This window comes from Hemicordylus capensis, chromosome 4 (assembly GCF_027244095.1).
Source record: "Hemicordylus capensis ecotype Gifberg chromosome 4, rHemCap1.1.pri, whole genome shotgun sequence".
Lineage (NCBI taxonomy): Eukaryota > Metazoa > Chordata > Lepidosauria > Squamata > Cordylidae > Hemicordylus > Hemicordylus capensis.
In genome coordinates, this window is record NC_069660.1 from 233,048,702 (window position 1) to 233,072,618 (window position 23,917).

Consider the following 23,917-nt stretch of genomic DNA (forward strand, 5'->3'; position numbering starts at 1 on the left):
CATATTATGCCATGTGTCTTCATAACAACCCTGTGGAATAGGTGAGGCTGGAAAAGAATATCATAACCAAGGTTGTCCAATGAACTTCATCGACAGGTAAGGACCTGAACCCATGTTTCTTCAGTACAAACCCAATAGCCAATCCACAACACTACATGGGATTTCAAGTGTAGAGAAGAAAGTGCCTCCTTCATCATGAACCCTGCCATCTATTCAGATGATCAGGAGAGGTCTGGTAGTAGTCACCAGCCACTGGCTTGTTTAGTGGTGCTTCATAATTTGGCATTCTCTATGGCCACCCCAGGACTTTGGAACGAGCTTCCTATCGGAATAACAGCTTGGAGTAGGGGGAAATTTGATCATGGAAATGGTGCAAGGGAAAGGATAAAAAGTTTCTACCATTTTATAACTGCTGAAAGCCTTAGTTAGATTGATAGTCAGTACACTTACTATGTATGGATGGAGGAGACAATCAGTTTCACCAGGTGGTGGGAGTGTATAAGTGGTGTCCATCTGTTTCTTTTTACAGATGTATCAAAGTAGGTTGGGAGCATTCTAATTATTTTAACTTTAACTAGCTTAACCCATGCAGAGCATCTGTGTGCTAGTACTTGATTGCTCCTCTCACCCCCTGCCACAGCCCCCCTCACCTCAGAGATCTCTCTACCCTCACCTGAGCCATACTCCTGCTCCTCTTCCTCCTCCATCTGGTTGCTTCCAGCCCCTCTTGGTCACTCCTCCATCCCTTTACTCCATCCCCTTCACCCCTCTTGGTCACAGCTGCAGCATTGCTGGGGCCTATTGGCCAAGCTTCAGCTCCCTATCCCTAGAGACCTCCCCACCCTCACCCGAGCCCTTCTCCTGCTCCTCCTCACAGGAACAGCAGCAGCAGCAGTTGACTGGGCCCTTCCTCATTGCCGCCACTGCCATGGCCACTCATTCCCCTCAGGCTACTGACAGGCCCGGGCTCGTCCCTTGCCTGCCTTCCTCCCTCTGCCAATGGCCCAAACAGCAGCAGTGGCTGACTTGGTAACCCCAAACAGAAGCAGCGGTTGATGGGGCCCTTCCTTGCTGCTGACACCATGGCTGCTCATCCCCCTCAGGCCACTGTCAGACTCGGGCCTGTCCTTCACCCTTCCTTCTTTCTCTCTTCTCCTCCCTTCTTTTTCTCTCTCCTCGCTCTTCCCCTCTGTTTTTCTTCCCCTCCCTTTTTCTCTTTCTCTCTCCCTTTCTGAGTTAACAGATCTTGTTTACCTTGCTCCCTCATCTAACTCACACAACGGCAGCCTCCTTCTCCTAAAGGGGCACTTTCCTCCCTCACATCCCTCTCTTCGCAGACCCCTGCCCACTATCCAGATAGATAGATAGATTCCTCTCCTATACAATCAAGAACATCTTCCAACCAGTAACAGTTGCATTCCAGCTGACCTTAACCACCACAGGTTCCTCCTTCCTATAGGCATATAAAATCCCCACTGCCCAATCATCACGGTGCTTCTGCTCTCACAGGCTCCTCCTCCCTATCTGCATATGTAATCCCTACTGCCAATCAAGTGTTTTTGCTCACAAACTCTCGCAAGAGCTGCCACACATGGAATTAGCCATGAGTATGCCTTAGAGAATTAGAAAGAAAGAAAGAAAGAAAGAAAGAAAGAAAGAAAGAAAGAAAGAAAGAAAGAAAGAAAGATTCCTCTCCTCTACAATCAAGAACATCTTCCAACCAGTAACAGTTGCATTCCAGCTGACCTTAACCACCACAGGCTCCTCCTCCCTATCTGCATATGAAATCCCTACTGTCCAATCAAGTGTTTTTGCTCACAAACTCTTGCAAGAGCTGCCACACATGGAATTAGCCACGAGTATGCCTTAGAGAATTGAAAGAAAGAAAGAAAGAAAGAAAGAAACTAATACATTCTCCTTTATATTTTTCTTCTTTCTGCTTAGTTGAGTCTTTGATATAATTTAAATTAACGGTCAATTGATTTATTTAAAATCAATATCCTGTCATACTAATACAATTCAGATCCTTCGTCCACAATTTGGCAGCTCCACCACAGAAGCACACAATCTGCATTAGGGTGAAATTTTCAAAATGCATCAAGTTGTGTCGTGAATATTTTCAAACCTAGCTACATTAGTGTACTACCTATACATAATTTCTTATAATATTTTCCTATAGATTCAAAGTTAGAAAATAATAATAATGTATATCAAGGCTACCTTCTTCTGTTTGATTAGTATCAGAGGCCCTGCTTTCTGGCTGCCACTAACAGAACATAGAAAGATAGGATACTGAGTCAGACCATTGGTCTATCTAGCCCAGTATTGTCTACACAGACTGGCAGCGGCTTCTCCAAGGTTTCAGGCAGGAATCTCTCTCAGCCCTGTCTTGGAGAAACCAGAGAGGGAACTTGAAACCTTCTGCTCTTCCCAGAGCGGCTTCATCCCTTGAGGGGAATATCTTACGGTGCTCACATGTAGTCTCCCATTCAAATACAATCAGGGCAGACCCTACTTAGCTAGGAGAAGAAGTCATGCTTGCTACCACAAGACCAGAGTACACCAGAGATAGGAACTGACATCTTCACCCTCACTAACTGAGCTCCGGGAAGAAGCATCCATGTTGTGAACACTTCCTGAGATCTGCAGCACTAATTGTGTAAGAGGGGGTGATTTTTGCCAATCTCTTATTCCCACAGGAATGTTCTGTGCCACCCAGAAATATGTACTTGAGGGTCATGCAACTCTCAGGGACTTATTTTTGAGTGGTCCAGGGCATTTCCAGGGGAAGGAGAGATCAATTGGGAAAGAATTACACAGCCAAGGTAATCCAATGAACTTTATAGACAAGCAAGGATCAGAACCCATGTCTCCTCAGTCTAAACCAATTGCCTGTCATCTGTTCTACATTGAATCCCCCTTGTGCAATCAGTGCTGCAAAGGTCAGGAAGCTATCTGTAGTGGGGAAGCTTCTCTTGGTGCACAGACACACTGTTAGTGAAGATGTTGCCCACTCTTTTCCCAGTGGCAGCATACATTTGTTGAATGAATTCCACTTCCAGAGAGATTAGGCTGGCTACCTACCTCATTTTATCATCTTTAGGTAAATGGGTGTAAGGTGCTGGGGACTGGTATTGAAGTGGATCTCCTTACAAGCAGTCTCCAGCATTTCCTCCTATGGCACCCTGGCCCTTGAAGCCAAGCCAAGAAAGGATGCCAGGCTATCATATTCTGGAGAAAGGGCTCCTTCTAAGGCAATGCTGGACTCATTGTCCTGGCGAAAGGATGACCTCTGGTTCTGGGCTGGGCACAATCAGCAGGCTCATAGACATTATAAAATCCACATCTCTAAATCAGTCCATCAGTCTGAGCAAGTTGGCCATTTTGACTCCTTCACCTCACTTGTCTCAGTTCATCCCACCTTGTTTTGTCCCACCTACTTCTGGCCAGATATTGGACTGATGTCCTTGGTGTTTGACCTGAGTCCAGCCTTGACCATACCTTCTGCCTCTGGTTGCCTATCTGATTAACATAACAGGTACTTGATCCTGACTGTACTTGACTTATCTTCCCACATCTGACCCTCTGTAGCCCACCTCAGCCATAGCCAAGGCATGACAATGAGTAATATTTTCCTTTTTAGGACTGTCTGTGCCACTAGTTACTAATATTATCCTCCAAGTGTTTTTCTGTATGTTGATTGGTTTTGCTGCTGTGATGTTGATGGACTCCTTTTGTTTTATTGCTTCGACTTGTTTATTGTTTTAATATTGTTTGAAAACAATTATATTTATGAATGGAAAATGGGGTATAAATACATAAATTAATTGTGCTTATGTCCACTGTTTCTAGTTTGTACAATTTCTCACTTGTGTATCTTCCCTAAATCTTTGAGTCAGATCTACAAGCAGCTGTCATGGTATTTCCTATCTGGAACAACTTTCTGTGTGGCAACCGAGTAACATGTAAGGAAGCTCTTCAAACATTTAGAATACACATATGAATACTGCAGCTCAACTTCTGTGCATCAATTAGCAGGGTTTCACAAATGAAGAAGCTACCAACTATCCAGTATCTACTCAATGTTTTGTTTCTAATCAAGTCCATCCCAATCTTTTGATTTCTAAATGGGCTAAAATAAAACAGAAATGAGATTGCAGCATTGAAGAGAGTGCATGATAAGCAGCATAGAATTGTTGATATTTGAAATGCAAAAAAAAAAAAAATGTCATTGAGAGATTGCTTTCAAAGGAAATTTAAGGGTGCACTGAGCTGTGTTCTTTTTATGGTTCACACATACATTGCAAATATCTAGTCTCTGTTGACCACATCCTCATGGAGCTTCAGCCTATATTTTTCCAAGTCCCCTGTGCCACAGCACATGGGCACTACAACAGAGATAGTGAGGTCACTGTTGGCTGTACCACCTGGCTAATCCATGTCCAAAGTTCTCCCCAATACCACACTATGCAAGATATGCCTCAAGACAGGGGCGTAGCTACCATTAGGCAAGGGGAGGCGGCTGCCTGGGGGTCCCCACGCCTCGAGGGGCCCCCCAGAGGAAAGTCATATGTAAAGTGAGTGTGTGTGTATCAGCGAGAGGCCCATTTTAAAATTTTGTCTCTGGGCCCACTCCAGCCTCGTTACGCCCCTGCCTCAAGATATCCATATTCAAATGATCTCAGGGAATACAATTACTGTTCACATTTACCCATACTTCTCACTTATAGGAGAAAGAAGGGCTTTGCCCCATTCTTTGAATGAGGTCACAAAGCTTAGAAGAAAGTCACACAGTGAAGGCAAAACATTAAGGGCTGTTCCCTCTCCCAGCACTTCAGTGTAGGGGAAATTGGCAGTCTGCTCATTCAGTCAGGGCAATCAGGGCTTGGCAGTGCAGAATTAGATGGTTGTCTTTCAATAGGATCTGAGTTGGGGTGTGCATGGACCGAGGTTCGTGGTCCTGTCTGAATCATGTGCTCCCCCCAGCAGCCCGCACATGGTGTTACTTACCTTGCATCTGCACAGGTGTGGCGGTCAGATGAGTGCTGGAGCCACACCATCATTCTGTGTGGGCTGCTGGGGGGAGTGGCTATTACACTGGTAAGGACTTGTTTACTTACTTTTAAAGGTGCTGCTTGCCACCCCCTGGCACCACTCTCACTGGTGCTCAAACTGCTGGACCGGTTCGTGGTTGGGTCGAACTGGACAGAACCGGTTCACAGAACTGCAGTTCAGTACAAATTCAGACCAGACCATGAATCTTGGTTCATGCACACCCCTAGATCTGAATAGAATGTTTTGGTCCCATCAGACTGGTCATGGCTGTAGCCAGCAAACACTCTTTTATTTTTTGTGGCTTTGGCATGGTTCAGCATAGGTAATGGAGATATTGGTCACAACTAGCAGGTATAGTGTGTAGATAGGAGAAGAGAGTAGTCGAACAATATTGGTGTGCATCCTGAAGTAATGTAGTGTTAAATCAATCTGAGGGTGACCACGGTGAAACTGGGATGGGGATGTCTCTTGAGAGCTGATAGCCTTCTTGATCTGAAAGGCCTGACAAGATTGGCTATGGTAAGCAGGGATGAGACGGTAAGATCTGAGGCTTAGAGCCAGAATGGATGACATCCTGGTTCCATCCAACAAGAATGACATCTCAGCTTCCTCCTTAGAAACCAACACTAGCATGTGGGGAGTAGGACAGAGAGTAACAGTTTGTCATTTAAATTAAGTAGTGGTCATGTTTCATCTCATACATATTGCCTCCTCTTGTCATTAGATGTGGGGGCAAAGAAATGAAAGATTGTGTTCCTCATAGCATCATCTACACATTTAGAGGAATGGAGTTTCATTGGTCTATATTTATAAACCAGTTCAGTTTTAATTAAGCCATAAGTCATGGGAAGACATAAAGTGCATTGACTTGAAGCATAGCTTACTATACTATAGCTAGTTGCAAAACGCATGGGTACAGACAAAGGGAAAGTTTGATGAGCAAGTCATCACTTGATGTATTTATTTTTTGAGGGGGAGAGGAAACACAGTTTGGGGAAAATACATTTTGGGAGAGTTCAGTTAAATGAGGAGGTGGGACTCTTCAGATGCTTAGGAAAAGATCTGCACCCCTACAAAACAAGATGTCACTAACTGTACAACTAGGCATGTATTAGCAGTACTGCATGATGGGGCTGGGGAGGTCAGGGATGAAGGCTGGATACCACCCAGCCACTGGTGCACTTTGGTCCAAAATCAACCCGGACCTGAAGTGCTTTGGAGGCCTCCCCCACTGTGAGGACCCCCCTTAAGTTTTTTTTAAAAAACTTGCCACTGCTGCTCCTGCCTCTGGGGGGGGGGCGCTCCAAATGTTTGGGGAGGTCTCCTCAGAGCCCCACCACTGCTAGTGGCAGGATGGGGCACAACTGCAGTGAGGGCAGGGGCAAGGAGAAAGTTCCCCCTTTTATGTCAAAAAACAGTGGCAGTACCTGCAAGGAGGGGTGCGTGGAGGGGAGAGCTCCCCTTTCCCGCAATGCTTTCCTTGACCCAGACAGAGTGCAATGGAGTGTGGTGGTGGTGGCTGCAGGTAAGCTGGGGAACAAGAGCTCCCTCTTTTACTGGGAAGGGGGGCAGCAAGCTCCTTCTAGCTCCCCTTGCTCCTTCCAAGTGACTGCACGAGCCTCTCTGCTGTGCAGCCCATTTCCAGCCTTCCTCCATGTGGAGGAATCAGAGAGATGAGAGGCCCATGCAGTCTCTTGGAGGGAGGGGAACTGGAAGGAGCTTGCCACCCAGGCCCATAGCCAGCTGGTGGCATGGTGTATACCTGCTACACCAAAAAAAATTCTCTCCTCCCCAGCCTCACTGACTCTTTTCACTGAACATTTTAAAACCTGTCTCCCCTGACTCCTGCAAACCCCCCCCCCCATTTTTTTGAGGCTGGTTACAGGCCTGTTGCCACCCCCTGTCCCAGTAAAAGTGGGAGCTCTCGCCTCCTTGCCCCCACCCTCCCTGCAGCAGCTGCCACCAGTGCACCCCATCCTGCCCTCCCTGGGTCAAGGAAAATATTTATGTAAAGGGGCACTCTCCCCTCCTCGTTCCCCACCATCACTGTAATGTCACCACAGCACAACGGCATTTTAAAAACAATGTTAAAAAAGGGACTTTCTCCTTGCCCCCCTACCTGATTGCAGCCGCACCCCATCCCACTGCCAGCAGTGGATGGGCTCCCCAGCCTACTCCCAGAGCATTTGGAGGCCTCACAGAGGCCAGATCTCCAAGGTTTGTGGCTAAGAGCTCCTCTTCACTCAGCTTCCCTCCACATGACTCCCATTCCTCACAAGCAGCGAGGTGCTCTGGAGCGGGGGGGGGGAGTGAATCCAGACAACTAGGAATCCCACAGTGCACCACATGAACAGTGCAGTGCACTGGTGGAACTCCTGCAGCTGAGTTGATCCTTTCCTCCACTCTGTGGTCCAGCAAGTTTATGGCAGCTTGAAAGGAGCTTGCCCCAAGCAGTGCGATTGGAATTGTGTGCGCGTCCTCCTACCTCACTTTTAGCCCGAGTTTAAAACCTGGACCATCTGACAGAGGAGTGCTGAGATCAGGAGGGATCCTTGTTATTCTTGTGAGAAGCCCTACCCAGACTAGCACTGCCTTACCAGGTAGGGTGGGTCACGAGAATTACCTTACTTTGTGCTGGTATCTTCAAGGCAGCCTGGTCAGCCTTCACCTTGGTGGTGCTTGTATGGAGCCTTATTTTATATTCTGAGTTGAAATAGAATTTACAAGAGAAATTACACTCAATTTATACTCCATCTGTTTGTTTGTTTTTAAGACATGGGCTCACATTTATGCATTAGTTCAAATATGATATGCAGCTCAAGTACCTTGAGTGTCATCATTGAGTAAAAAGCAACATTGTTTTAAAGCAAACCTGCATGCAGTGCTTCCTTCCACCATTAGGATATGGCTAGTTTTATTCTGTGCCAAATGTAGATTATAACTATTTTCAATAAGCCCTGCTAACATCACATTAAAGTATATCATGTGGTATTAGTTCAGCAGTAGTAGCTTATTCATTTTCTTACTTTAGTTTTGAGTATCTTACACTGAATTAGGGAAGCTGTCTCCAAAATAAACAATACTGATGTTGGCATTTAAGACATTGGCCACATTTGTATGTTTACATGAAACCTTAGTTAAACAGGAGAGAGGTTGGAACTCAGGTTTGGCTCACCAAACTCCAATTTGGACCTTCAGTTTGTAGAGAGTTTCACCACCATAAACCTGAGGTTTTTCGGTGGCAGCATTACATTCAAACATGGATGGTGATATACCCATGGTCTTGTTCACTTCCTGGAACTGTAATCATAGAGATGGTGAGGCAGACCCACCTGGAATCATGCCTCCTGATCCATGCCTGCGGCGCTTCTCGCTGGCCACCTCTCTGAGCTCTTGTGCTGCCCCCATTTCTCTGATCTAATAAAGCCGTTGCCCATCAACAGGGACTCCCCATGTCCCATCACAAGCTTCCAAGCCCATCAAATGAGCAAGTCACACAGGGGCATGCCCTTTTCCTTCTTTCCAAAAAATGAGCCCTACATGTTTTGGTCTCTGAAAATGAAGTGACAAAGGCGTATATTCAAAAGCACATGGTGGCAACTTAAGCAGGGTATTAGAGCACTGGGATGGCAACATATGGCAGGGCAATATACTCATGGTTGGGTTTAAAAGCATAGCATAGTGTTTAGAGTGTTGGACTAGGACCGGGAATACCCAAGTTCGAATCCACATTCAACCATGAAACTCACTGAGTAACTCTGGGTCAGTCATGTATCTCTCAGCCTAACCTACCTCATAGCGTTGTTTTGAGGCTAAAAATAAGCTTGCATACTGTTCTTGAATGGCTAAGGTCAATTATTTGTACAGTGATGTTGGGGAAGGGGGCCCCAGATCCTTTCCCTTGGGGGAATGTGTGTGGTCCCTAGGCTTACTCATGAGAAGCACTGGGCAGTATGATCAGCATTGCCCCAGTAAAAGGAGTGATTTGACATATATTATGAGGATGGATGCTGCTGCTGAGCAGACCACTCACACATTCATTTAAAGCCAATGTCCTTTTTTAGATATGGTGACCAGAATTGTATGCAGTACTCCAGGTGTGGCCACACCATAGGTTTGTATAACGGCATTATATTATTAGCAGTTTTATTTTGAGTCCCCTTCCTAATGCTCTCTAGCATGGAACTGGCCTTTTTCACAGCTGCCACACATTGACTCGACACTTTCAACGAGCTGTCCACCATGACCCCAAGATCCCTCTGCTGGTCAGTCACCGACAGCTCAGATCCCATCAATGTATACTTGAAGTTGGGGTTTTTCGTCCCATTGTGCATCACTTTACACTTGCCAACAGTAAACCGCATTTGCCATTTTGTTGCCCACTCACCCAGTTTGAAGAGATCCTTTTGGAGCTCCTCACAATCCGTTTTGGATTTCACTACCCAAAAGAGTTTGGTATCATCTGCAAATCTGGCCATCTTGCTGCTTACCTCAACTTCTAGAACATTTATGAGTAAATTAAAAAGCACCAGTCCCAGTACAGATCCCTGGGGGACCCCACTTCTTACTTCCCTCCACTGTGAAAACCCTCCATTTATACCTACCCTCTGTTTCCTGCCTTTCAACCAGTTAGTAATCCACACATGTACTTGACCCCTTATCCCATGACTGCTAAGTTTTCTCAGGAGTCTTTGATGAGGAACTTTGTTGAGAGCTTTTTAGAAATCCAAGTATACTATGTCAACTGGATCACATTTATCCACACACTTGTTGACACTCTCAAATTACTCCAAAAGGTTTGTGAGGCAAGATTTACCTTTGCAGAAGCCATGCTGGTTCTCTCCCAGCAGGGCCTGTTGTTCTATGTGCTTTACCATTTACAAGACCCCAGGATCCTTTCCCCTCTCTCATATACATATCATCATGTTCCCTTCCCTTTCCTGAGCAACAGCAAAATAGTGCCTCTCAGCATCCCCACTGCCAGTAATTGTGCTTGTCTGAGATTGTTTTGTTGCAGTGCTCTTATGAGGGTGACAGTGCAATCACTGTCATATGAAGGGCTTGCATGGCATCCATCTTATATATTTATTATTTCTCTGTGTCAACTGCCCTGAGCCATTTTTGGAAGGCCGGTATGGAAATCAAATAAATAAATAATAAATTCAAAGGGGTTTATATGCCCTTTCCCTGCCAAGAGCTGGCAGACCATTCCAAAAAGGCACAGTCACACTTGGCACACCCCCTTGAAGATAGCTGCTCCAGGCCCCTGATCATTTTGGTTGCCCTCTTCTGCACCTTTTCCAGTTCTGCAATATCCTTCTTAAGATACGGTGACTAGAACTGTACACAGTATTCCAAATGTGGCCGCACCATAGATTTGCATAAGGGCATTATAATACTGGCATTTTTGTTTTCAATTATTCTTAAGGACTCAGAGCTTTGGCCTGTGCTGAAGAACTATTGATATAGCTGCTATTCTACAACCTCATGCAAGACTACAGGTGCAACACTACAGGTTTCTGCCCCCTTGCAGTCTTCCAGGCCAGCCATACATCTTTGTGGACCTCCAACCACAGTTCAAAGCAGAGCAACAGTTCTCTCTTCAGTATGCATACATTGGTTTAATAGATTGGTTTACATATATTGGCTGACAACTCTTTTGCTTAAAAATGTATAGCACTATTCAGAATGTACAAGATCCATTCTACATTTGGTAGTAATGTAAATTGGTTCTGTGTTTTTTCATACACAAGATCCTACTGTTTAATATTGGAAACAATGCAGAGAGATATACTGTTCTAAATCGAAATGCATTAAATACCTTTTATTCCTTTAAAGTAATAAAGCCCAATTAACTACACACTAGGATATGAAATATAACATGTTCCTTCACCCTGTTTCAAAGAAATTATTCTGCTACTTCTGAACGTTATTTCAAGGTGGGTCCCCCACCCCCCACCATGCAGTACATGAAAGAGTGTTTTTGGCTGAGATTCCTCACAAAGTCTGCCAAAAGGACTCTTTGGTAAGCAGTAATTCAAGCTGCAATAAGTTGTTATGGATAATTAGCTGATTGAATGACCATGAGAAGTAGGTACCTTTTAATATTCATTGCTAATTCACGTCTATGAATATCTTATTAGCTTTAAGTTTTGTGACTGTGATGTGTGTGTTTTATTGTTAAACATAGACTTACTCTTTCCCTAAACCATGCCAAGAAACAAAATCAATACACAAACAGTAACAAATGATACAATGCAATATTACACCATGGCCTATAAACAGAAGCACAACTCATAGTGCTATTACAGGGTTAAGTAATCCATTAGTTACACAGGATATAAGAGGGACTAGAAGTGAGAACTTCATCAGTATAAGAGCACTTACTCTCTCTCTTATGATCAGATGGGACTGCAAAGTGTCACTCTTTCCTGCAAGGCTTCATCTGTACACTAATTCTGATCTGCTGACCCAGATTTAAACAGACACTGAGTTTCCAGATAGTCTACAAGTACACTGGACTTCTAAATGATTCAATCTCTTTGCAGGAAACTCAAACGGGAGGACTTTGAAGATTTCAACTTCTAAGAAAACTTCAAAAAGATCAATGAAAATGCCTGCTTAGTTGAAAAGTATTTGAAAGTGAATGTGGCCACATGCCCTTAACGACTATTACCTTATAACACTTGCAAAATCTTAATTTCTAAACAAAAACATGTGTTTCAAATATAGGCAAGTCTTATTTGAACTGAAATAGATAAAAGGCAATTTAGAACTTATATCATTCTGTCATTGCCCAACACCCAAGAAGACACGAGACTCCAGGTATTGGTATAGATTAGGGCCATAATTTATTCAAACTTTAAACAACAGAGTAAAAGAGCAGGGATTGGCTCTCCACCTCATACAGTGTGGTATCTATAGGCATGCACCGCCAGGGCATGCCCAGCCTATGGCATAGGGCAATACACCTTGGCTCCAGACAACCCTAAATGCTCTACAGCAGGGGCGGCCTAGTGCCAGGCCTTTGCCATATCAGCACCACCCAGTAGCCGTTCAGCAATTCTGTGGGGCTTAGCCTGAGAGAGTAGGTCGGTAAAGGGCAGATATCTCTGAGCCGTGTAGTCTCTAGGGAGCTGCCCTTCCCGACCTATAGCCAAACGCTTATCTGATGGTGTTCACCAGCCTGATAAGTTCTTCCCGACTGCACTTGTACCTGCCGTATTGTGACCAATAGGAAAACCGCCTGACTATCAGACTACAGGTTGGTATAGTCAGGAGCAGGCAAAAAAGGACGTGCACCACTGGCCAATCAGGTGAACACCCAAAAAATTCCTGCCCAGCCCCATTAGGCGACCAGTCAAAGCCCAGACTGCACCTTAGGGAGAGATGGTGGGTGTCTTCATGGAGCGAACTGATGCCCGTTGGGCCAGAGCAGGATGCACGGCTGAAGCCCCACCCCCTGCACAGGCCTGCTGGCCAATGAGGCCAAAGCATGCCTCGTGCTTCTTGGAAGGGGGTCGGGCAAGTGCGCTGCGCCGTTCATTCGAGCAGCAGGCAGCCAGATACTGAAATTCACAGACCACTTGATCTCCAGTATTCCTTCTGATGAGCAAACTTGCCCATTTTTACATAGAAGATGCTCTTTGGTATGGTAAAGTGTAGGCATTGTCTCCCTGAAAACAAACATGTGCATTGTCCCTAAAGGTGCCTTCAAACTAGGGATGTGCACAGAAGTGATTTGGGCAGCTCAGTTAGAATCCATGGTGATGCAAATGGCCTCCGTGTATTTGCGGAAGTCACTCTAAAAGTTGTAAGAGATGGGGAGGCTCTTATTTCAGCAGGAAGTGTGTTCCAAAGCCTTGGGGCAGCAATGGAGAAAGCCCGTCTCTGAGTAGCCACCAGATGAGCCAGTGGCAACTGCAGATGAACCTCTCCAGATTATCTCAATGGGCAGTGTGGTTAATAGCAAAAAAGACGTTCTCTTAAATACCCAGGGCCCAAGCTGTTTAGGGCTTTAAAGGTTATAACCAAAACTTTGTACTCTGCCCAGAAACTTACCAGCAGCCAGTGTAGATGTTTTAAGATAGGAGTGATATGGTCTCTCTGAAATGACCCAGAGACCAATCTGGCCACCACATTCTGGACAAACTGCAGTTTCCGGACTATGTACAAGGGCAGCCCCACATAGAGCTCATTGCAGTAGTCAAGTTTGGAGGTGACCAGCAGATGTACTATTGTTCTGATGTCACTTATCTCAAGAAATGGACGCAGCTGGCATATCAGCCAAAGCTGATAAAAGGCACCTCTGGCCACTGCATCAATCTGGGACACCAGGGAGAGGTTTGTGTCCAGAAGCACCCCCAGACTGCATACCTGTTCCTTCTGGGGAAGTGTGACCTGATCCAGAACAGGCAGATCAAAATAATCTGTTGTGTTTTGGCCCTGCACAATGAGTACCTCCGTATTATTTTGATTCAGTCTCAGCTTGTTACCTCTCTCCCAGCCCATCACTGCCTCCAGGCAGGCATTTAGGGAGATTATTTTGAGCTGCCTGTTCTGGATGGGGTAACACTTCACCTTCTCCTGATGATGCTGACATGGAGCAATGGATTTGGGTGTCATCAGCATACTGATAAATCCCCACACCAAATCTCCTGATGATCTCTCCCAGCAGTTTCATGTAGATGTTAAACAACATCAGAGACAATATGGAGCCCTGAGGGACACCATATCAAAGTTCAATTTTTGAAGAACAACAGTCTCTGAGAGACATCATCTGGATTCTGCCCAAGAGATAGGAGTAGAACCACTACAAAGCAGTGTCTCCCACCCCCCCACCCCCTCAGATGCTCCAGAAGGATACTATGGTCAATAGTATTGAAGGCCGCCGAGAGGTCCAAAAGGACCAACAGAGTCATACTTCCTCTGTCAGTTCTCAATTGGAGATCATCCATCAGGCTGACCAAGGCAGTCTCCACCTCATAGCCCACCTGAATGCCAGTCTGAAATGGATCTAGATAATCAGTTTCATCCAAGACTGCCTGGAGTTGGGACACCACCACCCTCTCAATTACCTTGCCCAGCTATGGAAGGTTGGAGACATGCCTATAGTTGCTCAACTCTGAGGAATCCAGGGCAGGCTTCTTCAGAAGTGGTCTAATAATTGCCTCCTTAAGACAAGGAAGCATCCTGCCCTCCCTCAGAGAAGCATTTATGATCTCTACCAGGCCTTCTACAACAACCCTAACCCTAACCCTTCTACAACAACTTCCCTGCTGGATAGTACTTACCATGTCGGGCAAGGGACCACGAGAACAGGTGGTAGGCTGCATCTCTCCAAGCAGCTTGTTCACATCCTCATGAGTCACAAACTGAAACTGATCCAGCCTAACCACATAAGAGGAATTGCTGGACACCTCCAATTCAGACACTGAAATAATTGTGGAGTCTAAATCCAGGTCGGTCTAAATATGAGAACTTGAACCCCAGTTTGAGTTGAACTGGTTTTCACACTTCTACTCCAAACACAGAACATGATCCAGTTTACAACATGATGAAATGCAGACTGCTGAAGAAAATACAGGTGAAACAGATGATCACTTACCATTCAGTTGTGTAATAGAATTGCAAGTGGTGGCTCTAAGTGCAGGCAGTCCCTAAGTTACGAATATCTACTCACAAACATCCATTCAGACAAAGCTCCATAACATATTACATTATGAAGGACCCCAATTTACAAATGCTACCCTGCACATACGAACAATTCATTGCTTTTGGCAACCATATCTGTTCTATGAATATCCAAATTAAAACAAACATTTGAAACACAACCCATTTGTAAGTTGTGGACTTTCTTTATTGTCTTTATTCATTTATTGTCCAATTTCTATTCTGCTTTTCATTGAAATGACCCCAAAGGATCATTAATGGAACCGGCCCAGGGGTGTTTGGTCAGCACCCGAATGATCGAGCTTTGTGGGGGAATTAGCTCTTAAAAGGGCCCAGCAACATCAGTTTTAATTTGTGCAAACATTTGGACTCAAGAAACGACTGGATTGAGACAAGGCATCGTTGCAAAATAAACAGAATTTATTTTAGGGAAGGGGGATATAGGAAGATAACTGTGTGGCTAAAGCAATACAAATATGTTTACTAAGCAAATCGACTATGATGAGGCGTTTCTAACTTAAAGAACAATAAAGTACATTTCTAAATAAATCAACTGCAATGAGGCATTTAGTCTAATTGTGTGAGACTCCAGGTGGGCAAGAGAAAGAGGCTTTAGAGATGGGGTTAGTTTGGATTTATAAAGAGATAGATGGGGCCCAAGAGCGGGGCAAGAATTCACCTTCAGCAGATCTGGATGATGAGACTTTTGGGCTGCAGAATCTTGCTCCTCAGCGTGGCAGGGAAGCAGAATTGTGGAGGTTAGTAGAGGGGGAGATGACCACGAGAAAGGTTTCTCCATGGGTCCAGCTTCCTATGGGTGCAGAGCAAGCTGGATAGATCGGTGATTTCAAGCTCTTTGTAGGTTGCAAGGGAGCAAATGGAATTCTCAATAGAGTCCCAAGTATAGCATATGAGTGCAAAAGTTGCTGGATGGGATCCCGAGTGGAGCACACAAAAGCGCTTGTTACAATGGATTCTCAGGTGGCAAGACCAAAGGAGCACAAGATGGAGTGCCAAGAGAAATACCTAAGGGAGCACACTGGGTCAGGAAATTAAGGATACTAATATCCCGAAACACGCCTTGGGGGCACATTCCTACTGTCATACTTTACTGGTGAGAAGTGTCAGGGTGCACCTGCACTGAATGCTTTGTATCTAATTGTTCTTTCCTAGTGTAACAATGCGGAGGGGTGGAGGCAGGTTGCCTTTTGCAAGTAAGGCTGATTGTGATGAAAATCAGAGTATGCAGGTGCATGGAAGAATATCCGTGCTGGGATGGACTCTCCAGGAATCCTATCAATAATTTCAATAAACTCCACCTCTAGGCCCACGTCACTGACTCATCTCATTTGCCATGCGAAGAGCATTACTTCACTACCTTATCTACCTTTCTTCCTGCTTGGAATAATTGGCTGATTAGTGCGTTGTTATCTTGCGTGAAAAGAGGGAGGGGAGCGAAGTGGTTCTCGCTATAGTTAACTCTCAAGTCTATTTAGCAGGGGTCCCCATATAGAGAGGGGGTGTGCATCTGGATCCCTGTTCCAATGTGCTTTGTTTGCAGCCAAATCTAGGGGTGACGAGTCCACTGCCAACTAAATGACCTGTCCCCATGTGTTCTATAAACTGAGAGCTCATAATGTGGTGCAGCTTCTGAGCATATCCAAAGTGCAATCTCCAAGCCTGGAGATGCAGCTGCAAACAGGGTAACAACAGTTTACAATATAATTAAAACAATGCACAATTAAAATACAAAATTTAAAAAAATTAAAATACAATTTTTTTTACAGATATTAAATATAAAAATATCTCTATTTAATAGTTTAAAAACATATAGAAAACAGTAACACAGAGAACACGAGCTACATTTCCCTAGTACATTTTCTGTACTGAGAGTAATATGTTGGTTCTGGCTGCACAGTACACAAATTGCTGACAATATTCCCACAACCAGATACATAGTATACATGTATTAATTTCTGACTACTGAGGCCGGAGTCTATAGACAACCAACTCCTGTTCTAATTAGAATTGCTGAGCAAGCAGGGTATCTTTAAACAATGATTGAGCATAAATCGACCATGATTACTCTTGACCCTTAAAGAGAAATGAGTGTGGGATCACTTACTGCACACAGTCGGGCTTTTAATATCCTAACATCCAGATTCAATGCATATTATTCTCATGTCTAAACTTTCCAAAATATCAAAGGCATAGATCTTTGTCTCTGCTCTAAACAGCAGCCACTTCACTACACACATTTTTACAAAGGGCAAAGATATTATCCCAGAGTTTCTCCCATAGGAGGGGAACTACCCTCAGGGAGAAACTAAGCCCCCAGGCATCCCTGCACTTTCCCCCAGCCAGTCCACCCTCACTCGGAGCTGCCCCTGCTTCTCTCCCCACCCATCTCCTGGGTACTCCCAATAATCTCCATAGTCTCTCAGCTTTCCTTAGGCCATTGCTGGGTCAGCATTTTTTTTAAACCCATAATATCTGGGGCAATTGCCCTGTAATCGACTGCCTTGTGGTGGGAGATGAGAATTCCGACATAGGCCTCCGAACCTTCCAATTTGCATAGTCATAAAAGATAATGAGGCTATTCCCACAATCAATGGAAAGCGAAGCTTAGCCCCCTTTCCATTGATCATGGGAACCACCAGGCTTGTGGGTGAGCCTGGTGCTGCCAAAGCAGCTAGTCCACCTAAAACACACTCTCCTTAAATGAGGTTAACAGAGCGAGCACTCCGTTAACCTCATTTTGTTGCTCGTGTGTTGCCGCAGCGCATGGCAACACATAAGTAGCCCCCCATGCAAGCAGCCTCCCGGGCTTGGGGGTCTCTCCAGGGTGCCCCACAAACTTGCCCGGGGATCCTGAGGCCCCCGATCCCCGCCACCCCTGACAGCTCCATGACAGAGCCCACAATTGTGTGAGTGGCCAATCAGGCCTCCCAGGGCTCTGGGCAGAATCATCTGTGGGGAGAGTGGGCTGAGCCCCCTCTCCCTGCAGACCCGACAGAAGTTCTTCTCATGGATCGTGATAAGAGCTTCAATATCTGATATATCTATTCTCATGTGTAGCAGAGTTGAATTGACCCCCACATCCCATCCCTTATTAAAACACATGATGTTTTTGAAATGTTCCCAATTCTATCCATTGGTGGTTAATCATAGGAAGTAGTAATTTTCAAGTTAGTAATTAATCAATAGAAAAACATCTTCAAAGAACCAAAAAATAAAAATAAAAATAAAAATCCCGTTCAATGCTACCTTTCTTGCAGAGGTTGTTTTCACATCATAAATACATACCTCTGGATTCTCTGAGGTTTATAATGCTGTTGAAATAAAATGAACAGATGATCACTAACCTTTTGATAATAATGACCAAATGGCCTCAAATGCCAGCTGGACTCTTTATTGTCTTATAGCTATTTTACATTCATTTGACACTCAATAAAGATGTGTATAAAAGAGAATTGGATTAATAATAACTCCTCAATAGAAAGAATGGAAGAGAAGAGGAAGGAAGATAGAAAGTGAAGGAAAAGTGAGCTCTGTGAAATTCAGAAGCAGCTATCTGAATTTCAATCAAGGTGCAAATGGACTAATATAGTGAGGAATCTTCACAGGCCTTTTAGCTTTCAAATTAGGGGGATACATCCAGTATGGTGCCCTTTTATAGGGCTGCAAAATAGACACATTAATGGTCCTATGTCTTCAAAATCATTAGTCTGCAAAATTATTCACATGCCATGCATATTGAATATTAATGGCATCTAATATTGTAGTTTATTAACCTTTTCCATTAGTGGTCAGGAATGAAGCATGCGAGGAACAAATGCGTGACAGAAGGGGAAAATGTTTCTGACGGCAATTGGGCTTCATTTGACAGTTAATAAAAATCATCAAGTCCATATTATGTTAGATTAGCCAAGATCCGGATTCCATATGACAAGTCATTATTATTAAAGGCAAGTGGAGGGTATTTCCAAATGCACCCTGGAGTGACGCATGCTAAAATATGTACGGCAAAGTCTTGAATGTCAAGGACATTTCTGTGCACTGTGTAATGGAAAGCTGCGTGTAATATGCAGTTTGGGATCTATTTTATGTGCCACTCAAGGCCTCAAAGCGTCACAATGGCTGTTTTATTGAAAGCTGTCACACTCTGTTGTAGGTCCAAATGAATGGTGAATATTTGTGGACAATGATCAGTTTGATGATATGGAGAGGCCACTCTAATGTATACCGAATAAGATAGAACATGTGGCTGACTAGATACATAGTCTGGGATTGTACTAGATAAGCTATAACTTTATGTTTTTGTGGTCTTTTAAACAATTATATCACCTACAAGCTCTTTTATTCCACCTCATCATATGTGTGGAAACAGATCCCATTGGGATGCTAATTATTTACTTTATATTTAATTCTAGAAATCTTCCCCCCACTTTTTTAACAGAAGACACAGTATGCTCCAGTGAAAAAAGAATTGTGCTTGCACCAGCAGTTAATGAGCCAAATCAGACTCCAGAGATGAACAAACTAAGACAGATAATAAATCCAGATTATTTTGTTCCTGGAACTGGATGAAACGGATATGCATTCCTTGAATTGCAGGGCTCACTGGTGACTTTGGAAACTAGCATTTCACCCATGAGCCCTACCTTGATTTTCATTTCAAATAATTCGTTAATCTCAAAGTATGAGGTGTCAATGCCTTATTTATTGTTCGATTTATAGACAGTTTTTGATTAAAATAATCTCAAAGCAGTTTCAATATAATTAAAACAATACATAAGTACAAATAATTAGTAAACTACCTTTAGCAAACTACATAAAGGTTTTAATGACATGATCTATCAAGTAGTCTAACTGGACATAATAAAATGGCATTTTGCTTTTTTGATTTTTTTTTGGAAGCTACCATTACATTGAGATGCTATGTCAAGGTAATCTGCAGCAAGCAGAGTAACACCACCTAGTTGGTTTCTGTGTGCAGCCCGTTTCAATTTATTATACTTTATCCTATCATTATTTTTGAGATGTAAGTTCTTTATTTCTATACTGTTATTACATATTATTGTGTGTGTATGATTTATACTTCCCACTGTTATATCACACCTGATGTTATATTATCACTGTTATATTACATCTGGTCAAAGACCATAATAATAAAGGATTTACTTACTTGCACCCCTAGTAGCTCAGATCAACAAGCAAATCTGATCCAGGGGTATCCCCTGACCCACTTTAGCCTACAGCTGAGGATAGGTTTGCCAACATTGTGTTGGCTGAAATCAGGACAGGGACTCCGGGGGGGTGGGGCATGGCCACCTAGGGGTGGAGCTTATCTTTTTTTAAAAAAAACAAAACTTTTAAAGCCACTGCTGAGCAGCAGCGGAGCAAGATGGCGGTGAGAGCACTCCCGCCTCCAAAACTATGGGAAAGGAATGGCTGCTTTCTGGGGCAGGGCTGGCTGGGGTGGGCATGCTAGCAACAGGCACACTGCTGCTAAAAGAAAGGCACTTAAGCACTTGCTGCCATAGCCACCACTGACTGACTGCAGGAGACAGGAGCGATGGAAAGAGTCGGAGAGAAGGCAGATGAAAGGCTCCAGTCCTCGGTCCTGCCTTCCTCCAAATAAGGCAGGCAGGCCAATCTGCTCTGCTCTAGAGAGCAGCCATTCCTTTCCCATCATTTGGGAGACAGCCACTGCCCAGCAGTGACTTTAACAGTTATAAAAAATATATATACAACGTCAAAAAGCGGGCCAAATTGGTGACCGAACGGAACAAGCATCTTCCTGCTGAAATTCGAAACATCCCGCACAGTGCGGGACAGTTGGCAACCCTAGTAGAGGAGTCCTTGTCATTCATATCAGGTAACCTTTGAACATTCAAGTAGTCATCCTATAGTGTTGATGCAATATTTAAAGGTCTGTAGACAAATGAGTGGTGGCAGCCATGACCCTAAAATTATTGCCCTCAGTCCTGTTCAGGTAATAATATGTGCACTTAAAAAGTGCTTTAAAACCTGCATATTTTTGTAACACAGATTTATTATGTATTAAACATTTATCCAAGAAAGTTAATGAAATTTGTAGAAAGTAATTACAAGTAATTCAAGATTCCTGGCATTAAATATAAAACAAATCATTATCATGCTGATAGGATAAGTTCTCACACATATGTAGAGGAGAAATAAAATAATTCCAACAGTGTGTGGCTTTCACCTGGCTGAATAGCAATGGGGTGAAAAGAGGAAGGATGTTCTCATCAATGTTGCATTGTTCTACTAAGGACTGACATCTGGCTGGAATGTTATAGGTGTGGCCTTTTGGGGGAGCCTTTGAGTTTTTCTGTAACAGCCAAAATTGCAGCAGCTTTTCCATTCAACAAAAGAAGCATCAGATAGCAAGGGAATAAGCAGATAAGAACACAGGAAGTGTTCTCTGTGTACAAGTCTGCTAAGGACACATTGTTTGGTTGATTATATGAGGCCATTATCTACCTATACTTGACAGTCAGAGAAAAGCCGTGGAATTCATAATCCATCTTTCTGATGTAAAAGTTGCTATGACAGTCCCGGCTTCTATGCAGCATTAATCCATTTATCTACCAGCCCTTAGCTCTCAGCAGATAGTTGTGTGTGCCTTTTCTTTGAGATTTAGTAGCCTTTAAAATTCGACTTTAAATATAAAAAGGCTGTAAAGCTACCACCAGTGAGTCTCTGAAGTTCAATAACAAGGGAACATATCAAGCAAACAGTTACTACAAGGAGTGTTACATTAAAACAGCAGCTTGTATGCCTGTCCTTCAAATGATCCTAGCTGCCTCTTTTGGTCTCCGATTTTAGAGAGCGGTTGCAGTTCTGTGCACTTCTATTAAATATCTTATTTCCACATGTTATTCATTCAGCAGTGACCTTTGTAATAAACCTCTTAAAATGAGAAATGTATCTCATATTGAAATTACAGAGCTGTTATTCGTAACACTTCATTTCTTGTGCTGAGGGACTTTTAAAGGGGCAAAGCAGTTGTTCAGACAGTCAGATAAAGCAATGAGGACAAGGCTTTCAGAAACAGAATGAAGTATTGTCTTTCCCAGGTGGCATAAAGGCCTATTTATCTTTGTTTCACATAAATATAGAATGTTGGATACTTGATGTTTTTGTTTCATGGATAAAAATGCACTCATTAATCTGTCAAAAGAACAATGTTAAATATGGTGTTTGTCACAATATAATGTGTTACGTTATTAAAATCTACAATTAACTTTTGGAGTGATACTTCTGTCACAGAAATTAGAACGACTGGTTTAACTTATTTGGTGTGTTTGCCGGAGAATGCTGAGCTCACACAAAATTGTTGTGCTAGCTAGTTGCGCTCCAGACTAGCCAGAGGTTGCTGAACCTGAAAGTCCAAATGCATGAAAATCCTTATGAAGAGCAACCTAAAGTTTTGCTCGCCAAACTCCAATTTTAAACCTTGGGTGCAGTGAGTTTTGCAGCTCTGAGGTTTCCAGCTGCCTGCAGTACATCCAAATGCGGAATGGGCTGGCTGAAACCAGAGTTGAGGGAGAAAGCTCCTCCTTCTCTCCAGCTGTGATTGGCTGTGCAGGCTGTCCTTCATGCAAGAAGGAAGCCTGCACAGTCAGTTCCCCCTCCTCTCTACAGTCTCCTTGACTTCAGAGAGTCTCCTGTCCTGTTGAATGCGGACAGGAGAGTGCGGGGTGTGTGTGTGTGAGAACTGCTGGTCCATTGGACCCGGAGTTGTGCATTACGTGTGAATGCAGCATTATAGATGTAATGTGACACATGCTTTAACCAAGGTTCCATGTGGCATCTGAACAAGTCTATTGACTCCAGTGTTGGCAAGACGTAGATTAATCATGTTTTGACTATGTTGAATTTGCATTATTTGGATACTTCATAATCTAATTTACAAACAAACATTGGTGTCCTTTCCTATGCCTGTTCTCACATGAGGGTCACAAACTGAAGCTTTCATAAGATGACTTCCTATTAGCATGCCTCCAATATGTGGTGAAATTACATGTAAGCTCCCACACCAAGCTCAATCCTTATTTTGAAGGCATTTCAAGAGGAGGCGAGCATAGCCCAAGCACACAATAAAGATGTTTTGTTCAATTAACAGGACTAATTCATTGTGTATCAGGCCATTTAATAGGGTATGCAAACTGGTTGAATTCAAACTGGGCTTTGGGTCAAACCGGCCCAGTTCGACCCAGTTCAAGCTCAAACCAGACCGGACTGGTCCTCCAAAAAGACTGGCCAGTCCAAGCTCGAACTGGTTCAAGCCATGCTGTGGTAGGTAAAATCCCCCCCCCTGCCCTTTAAAAACTCCGTAGGGTTCCCCTCAGTACTTGTAAAGCAGGGTTCCCCCGGTGCACCTTTACAAGCACTAGATCTGGGGTCAGTACGGTTCAATCTGGTTCTAGGCATGAACCGAACCATCGGCCAGCTCGGCAAAACCGGTATGCAGACTGGGTGGCTGGTTCGAGTCTGGTTCAAATTAGAACTGAACCACCAAGAGCAGTTCCGTGCACACCCCTACCACTATGGTTACAGTTCCAGACGGATACACTTCCAGATGTATCCATCCGAATACATTACAAAATTTATGACCTCTTATTTAGGGATGTGTGAGCTGGCTCGAGGTTGAGCCAGCTCACACTTGAACCTCACACTCGAGGTTGAGCCGAACTCACCAATCCAGTCTGGGGCCAGTTTGGATTTGTATTTTAAACAAAAATGGTGGAATGAATGCCATTACAGGGCTTTGGAGTGCCAATGAGGGGAGGGGGAATATCAGGAGACACCCCATGGCTATGGGGCCATGAGGTGTCTCCTGAAATTCCCCCTCCCCTCACTGGCCTCCCTCCAAGTTGTTTTTGGCCTCTTATGGGCCTCTCTGCATTGTTGGCAGAAACTTTGGAGGCCACCACACATGCGTACTAGCCACATGTGTGCCCAGGGTCATGGCCCAGCCAGGCAGATGGCCAGTGCACATGCACAGTGGCCTCCAAAATGGCCACCAACAGCTCAGAGAGGCCCATAACAGGCCCAAAATGTCCCCAAATGGGCCAAAATCATCTCCAAAAGGGCTAAAAATGACCAGGGAGAGGCTGGCAGGGAGAGGAAACATCAAGAGCCCCTCCTGTGGTTGTGG